Below are 6,852 nucleotides of genomic sequence, written 5' to 3' on the forward strand. Positions count from 1 at the left end.
AAGAGTAGGTGAAGAAGGGTATTTCACCGCCAACCCTGACTTGCCACCCCAGGCCGCGAGCAAACCAAAGTGACAGCCTGAGCCAACATCTGGCAGACATGAGGAATTGCAACCATGGTGTAGTGAGAGGCCTCCCAATCCCAGCATTGTGAAAGCTTGTATTGTAAAACAACAGCAGCAAAAAGTAGGTTCTAAGGTTGTTGGAGAGACCGTAAAGCATCAAGCAGCAAACAGCAACAAAAGTGAGTTTCTAAGGTTGTTGGAGAGAGTGTAAAGTAGCAGCAGCCCCCCGAATGGCCTAAAAAAAATGCTTGCTGCTGCTCTAGAGAAGCAACCAAACAAGCAGGGTGTGTCATCTGTGTGGACTAAGGCCAACCATATGTTCGATATACATGTTGTATGAGTTGTACAATACGTTTTGTCAGTTTCATTCATGATACTTCTTTTTACAATTAGAATTCTTGATTTTAAACTTAAATACTTCTGTACTATTTCATTAAACATGAGAATGTGTCTCATACATATTCCCTAGCGCCTGCATCGTCCACTCATCCTGAAGCTTGGGCAATCCAGCTCCCTTCCTCATCCACCTACTCACCCATCCAAAACTTGGTGGTGCCGTTATGGCTTTCCTTGCAAACCAACTTCACTAAGTTGCTGTAGTTGATGTCGCTGTGGTAGTCAACCCTCTCTGAGTCCTCCCTGCCCCAGGCACCAGTGTTTACGATGTCCATGGAGTGTCTGCAAGCATCTCCCAAATACCTCCTTTGTACATGTGATTTGTTGTTTGATCTCTCCGTTTCTCTTGATTTTATGTGATGAATTTCTCTTTCTGTGCAATCCCACATCAGGTGGAGTCGCAGGAGGGGGACTGGGCAAATCTAGTCAAGGATGCTGTCCCAGATTGGTGAGAAGCTGCTCGCCATTGATGCGACGGAGTACATCCGCTTGAGAGCGGTTTGCAAACCGTGGAGAAGCTTCACCGCTAATCGTCCAACCAGGGAACCATGTTTCTTTACCAGGAACTGGGTGAGGCTTCACGAGGATGAGGACGGCGCCTGCAGACCAGGCAGCACCCCGTCACCGCCACTTCGTGAACGTGTGCACAGCAGTACATGCAGTTAGCTTTTTTTTTTGCTCCACTAGTTCTATGGCCCCGTTTTTCCTTTTGAACTCTTGTGCCATAAGTCACTTTCTGATTTTTTTTTAATTCTTGTGTCGTGAGCCACTTACTAATTATCAGAACCAATTTTTACTAGTGTATACCAAATAGGATAGTTGCACCATTAGAGGGGTAATGTTACAGGATCGTGACAAAACATGACTTTATGTTACACACCCAGCCCAAATATATATTGATAATGTCTGGCAGAGGTGCATCTGGGAGAAGTCACTAAGCATGAAGAGGCCTTCATGCAGGTTGGCAGCTAACCCATGGGTGAGGAGGCAATCACTCTCCATTTCTCCAAATTTAACTCCACCAAACCTTTCCTGTCGGCAGCAGGCTGCAGGCTCGTGAGGGGTTGCACCGGCTCTGTGTTATGGAATTTCACCTTATCTTCGGACATATGAATCAGCCTCTGGTAAAAGGTAGGATCCATGAAAACCAAGGATTGCATTCTTTCACCAGTTCGGCCATTTAGAATATTCTCACTCCCCATCATGAATTACCATCCCTGCAATGCAATACGATACATAAAATTTTGGAAATCAACTAAACAAGTCACAGAAGAAAACAAGTCTACAACGCAAGAAAATAACTAAAATATTGTAATTCTCAAATACATTCCATGCAAAGTTACTTGATTATCTAAAAAAAGATCCTCACTGATAACATGTTAGTATGTGAGCACACTAAGCTTTATATCTTCTACTAGTGGTGCCACTATGAATGTCTCGGTTAAGAAAAGGATAAGCATCAACTGATAGTAATGCAAGTTAAATGGGAAAATGAAAGTTGTGTATTTCCACAATTTTGGAGCAAATGATTACAATAGATACTACGAACAATGCAATACATGTTTACTCAAATGACCAATGTACAAAATACGAGGTTAGCCACCAGCCATTCTGTGCATGTGTGTATTTTTTTCCCTACCTTTCTTTTTCCTTTTCTTCTTCTGTATGTATAATAAGCAGTGAAGTATTATTTTTTTTGAAAAGCAGCAGTGAAGTATTAACAGAGTTAAGACTGGAGACTTGAGAGCATAGTGATGTACAGGGTTCTTATAAGATGTACTAGTAAGCTTAACGATTACAAAGTTCAACTAAAAGAGGCTAAAAAATGCTCAACCCTTTGAAAGGGTCTGAATTAAGGCAAGGAGCTATTCATTCTTTAGAAAAGGAAACACTTACTTGCACCTTTGCAGGCTGTTCCCTTACCCAGAGCAGCTTTCAAGCAGATGTCCGGGAGTTTGACATGTTGGTAAGGCATGTGGATTTATCACAATATCCGGGACTATACCTTCGAAAGGAAATGGGAAGTTCTCTTGAGATTCTAGAAAACCAACAACACCTTTTTGGCAAGGTTCCGAACCTAAAATCAGATCAACAAAGAAAACTTCATATGGTAAAAAAAAAGTAACATATGTGGTGTAAATGTGAAGGTGGGGATGCAAACAAAATTAGAATAGTCACATTATAAGTGTTGGAAGGCATTTAAGGAAATGGAGAAGGGTGAATTGAGATGCTGGCCCAACCAAGCCAGCAGCCTATCTGGGCTCATCCATGCCCAACCAAGCCAACAATGATGTAAGTGCTGAACCCCATGAAAAAGTACTACCCCTGTTTCGTAATACTTGTGAGCTTTGATTTTCTAATTATCTATAGTTTTTTTATATATGGTTCAATAGTGTGAAATTACCATTGTAGGAATTGCCAACATGGGTACCCAAAGAATATATGCACATAGAAATATTTGCGTGTGTTGAAGTTACATCCTAAAAGCTAAAAGTGCCAAGTGTTGTAAAAGAAAAGAATTAATAAAGTTGAACCAAGTTTTATTTTAACCATAAAGGATGAAGTACCCATGAGCGCACACTGATGCTTGTCTTTCTTATCATCCAAGACCTCTTAATTGGATGGCAAGAATATAGGCATCGATAATTCATTAATCTTTTTGAGTTAAAAAAGGAATGCCAATAAGACCAACAATAATCGCAAGAGCAAGACACTACTGGGTTAAATAAAAATGCTAGGCACACAAAAAAACAGGAAACATGCTTTTTTTTGCGAGACCCAGTTACAGACACACATATGCTCATAACACGAGCGCACACTCACCCCTATAAATGCACGCACGCACACCCTACCCCTCCGAAAAACCGAGTTGGACCGGCAAATCTCGAGATTAACGAAGTCACCATAGGCGCCTCACTGTCGATAGACACGTCGCCTACCACTGAAAGCATAGCGCCGTTAAATTCTAGAATAAATCTAAGAAAATACAAGCACCCATGTCAGGTCGGGGACTTGAACCCGGGTGGACAGGGGAGAAACCCGACCAGCTGATCTATGATCAATTTGCAACAGGAAACATGCTTAACTGACAGCCAATGCAGTACAGATGGTTTATATCAATCGGTGGAACAGAAGAGAAGAATGCAGCATTCTATTGTCAAATAAGCTCCGTACGCTTGCTAGTGAATCCAGAAATCAAGGAATGTACTTATTAGTTAAAGGTTAATACTTCTTTGCTAAGACAAATGTCGTTTAGGTCTTGTTTGGCTGCACTCGTATCCACCACATTTTCACCCCAATTCATTCCAAGTTTCCAACACCTGTGGAATGAGCAGCCAATCAAGGGTTACCTGTCTTAAACTAACAACAGCAAAATTCCTCCCTTCACCGTTTGCTGATAGCAATATATATTATGAACCGTTCCCTTTTCTGTATGCTTCAGCTTAATACTGTGGTCTTCTCCAGATTCAAGACTTTTCCAATAACAATGTCATTGGTCTGAAGACTTGCACCAATGTAACGTAAGCCATCATCAACAAGATTGTAAACACGTCCTCTTTTGCTTTCTGTTTTTTCCAAAATCTATCTTTTTCTTCAATTTCAGTCATTTGGTTCCATCCTTATTTTCTACATCTATCTTATAGCTCCTGAGTGTTCAGTCCTAAACATTGTTCAAGAGAAGCCCTATTCATAACCAGGGAATCCTCTTGTTTAAACCCCTGATGAACATTCACTTCTACGATAAACATTTTGTCAATTGAAATATTCTGGTTTTGCAAAGTCATCTTTTCTTCCAAAAGTAGTATAATCTGATGCCAAGATAGTTGGCTATAACTGTTTTTAAAATAGGCCTCTGAGGATAATATAGTTGATGAGAAAAAGTATCAACTCTGATGTGTGGATTTGTAATTGAGTACTCAATAGCTTGTTGCGAGTGTTTTTCAGATTGGTACAATACCCTCTGAGCAACATTGTGGTCTGCAAAAGGAATGATGCCATAGCTTAAACCCAGAAGAAATGAAGGATCCAGCTCGGAGTGAGTATAACTAGATATTGCTCCACTCTCAATATGCACAAAAGTTTATAACTAGGGCATTTTGAATGGCCATATCTTGAGGCTTATGTTTTCAGAAGGATGCCTCCAGAAAATATTAGGTTGAGCATGGAGCTAATCATGTTAGGGAAGTAATGGCTGGTGGGGTCCAAGTGGGGGCGCTAGCAGAAGCATGTGGAATGGTTGCCAGCAGCCATAATTGATAACCAACAGAGGAATTATGTGTGTGTGTGTGTGTCTGCTTCGTGGGGTGTCCGTTTCAAAGAATAACTCTAGCTGGAATATTTGTCATTTAGTTACGAGATGTAGACCATAATTATGCAATGATTTATACTGTATTCAATGAGCATATTGAGCAAAGGTTTGTCTTTGATTTTCTTTAACATTATGAACTGGATCTAGCATAGTTCGGTCATAGAAATGTAAGCAGTGTGTGACATGATATGACTACTCAGATTCATATTTGAAATATGATGTATATATTGGTCATTTGATGAGGTGCACAATGTGTTCCTCTGTTTCCAACATTGAGTCATTCCTTGAGCAAAAAGTGGAAGCAACTCATCATGTTTTACACTTGGATCTGTTCAGCATGTATCAATCGAAGAAACCTGACCTATGCATTATGCACGTGGACAGGTTGTACATTTCCTTGGGGTTGTTATATGAAACGTAATAGAGATGACGGCACAGTGGACAAATGCTGCTTTTTGTGGTCAACATCTACTTTACACATCACTTTCATTCATGTTACTTTTTCTTACAATTAGAATTCTTGATTTTAGACTTAAATACTTGTGTATTATTTCATTACATATGAGAATGTGTCTCTTACATATTCCCAAAGAGCCTGCGTCGTCCACTAGTCCTGCAGCTTGCGCAATCCATCTACCTTCCTCGTCCACATACTCAGCCATCCAAAACCTAGCAGCACCATCATGGTTTTCCTAGCAAACCAACATCACCAAGTCACTACCGTTGTTGATGCTGCGACTAGCAACCCTGTCATTCCTGCCCCCAGCACTGGTGTTAACTATGTCAAAGGCGGTTCTCCATGCGCCCCCTGGAAACCTCCTTCATACATATGATTTCTTGTTCGATCTCTCCGTTTCTCAAAATTCTATGTAACCATTTCACTTTCTGCACGATGCCACATCAGGATTGGGCAAATCTATTCCAGGACGCTATCAGGGAGATTGGTGAGATGCTGCTCGCCATCAATGCAATGGAGTACATTTGCCTGAAAGCAGTCTGCAAGCCATGGACAAGCAGCTCCACCGCTAATCGTCCAACCTAGGAAATTCTATGTAACCCTGCTTGGTGATGCTTCACAAGGACAACCCTGCTTGGTGATGCTTCACAAGGACGGGGACAACAATGATGAGGCACCTGTTGTGGCACTGCCGCATCGTGAACTTGCACGCAGGCGCCATGCTCTGGATCTAGCTGCCATCCTTTGAGGAGTACATCAATTTCCTCGCCGACGCTGAGGGGCTCCTGCTTCGCTACTGTGTGTGCACCAATGTTTCTCTTCAACCCCTTAACCACTGCCATATCCATCCTCCCAGGTTTCTCTCCAGGGCGATAGACCTGGAGGGGAGCCAGAGCTCACTACTGCTGGGAGCATCGTCGACAAGAGGAATGTGCCTGAGGGAGATCCTGTTATTGTTACCAACGTGGCAGGCCCAAGAATAGCACCATGATTTTGTGTGCCAAGCCTGGCGATGGCCACTGGGGAACCATCGATGCTGGCATTGTGGAGGTGAGGAGGGTGGCATGCGCATGCATCACACGGAGAAACCAGATCTGGTGGGAATTGTAGTGGTGGGAGAGTGAGTGGGACGGGACTTGGACTTGGACTGGGACTGGAAGTGAGTGAGGGGTAGTGTTGAATAAAAGAAAATGAGGTCAAAAATTAAATAACCGAAGTAAATATAGATGACAATTCATTTTTAATCTCATTTGAAAAAGAAATTAGAGACAATTAAATATTCTCTTCGATGTCATTTGAGAAAATGAGACTTGAATAAAAGAGACTGAAGAAAATATAGAAGACAACAAGGTCCAACAGTTGCCTCTAAGACAATTCTTCAAACATATTATATACTTAAAAGACAATAGGACTGAAGAAAATAAAATTTGAGTGCCCTTTTGATACCCGTAAAATTTAAAATTCCTCTTCTATATGATATATTTATTAAATCATTAATTTTCAAATGCTCGCATTTATAAATATATTATGTGTTTACCGTATGGCCTTTTTCCATTCAAGTTCCAGACCCGGTTGATCTCACAGGAGATAGAAAAATTATTGTTTGCGCCCTTGCTGCTCTTGGCAA

At 41.4% G+C, this 6,852-nt stretch overlaps 1 pseudogene; it reads right to left on the bottom strand.

Annotated features, from left to right (window-relative positions):
* LOC8073623 lies at positions 1,651-6,073 on the bottom strand (annotated as a pseudogene).

Source organism: Sorghum bicolor, chromosome 5 (genome assembly GCF_000003195.3).
Source record: "Sorghum bicolor cultivar BTx623 chromosome 5, Sorghum_bicolor_NCBIv3, whole genome shotgun sequence".
Lineage (NCBI taxonomy): Eukaryota > Viridiplantae > Streptophyta > Magnoliopsida > Poales > Poaceae > Sorghum > Sorghum bicolor.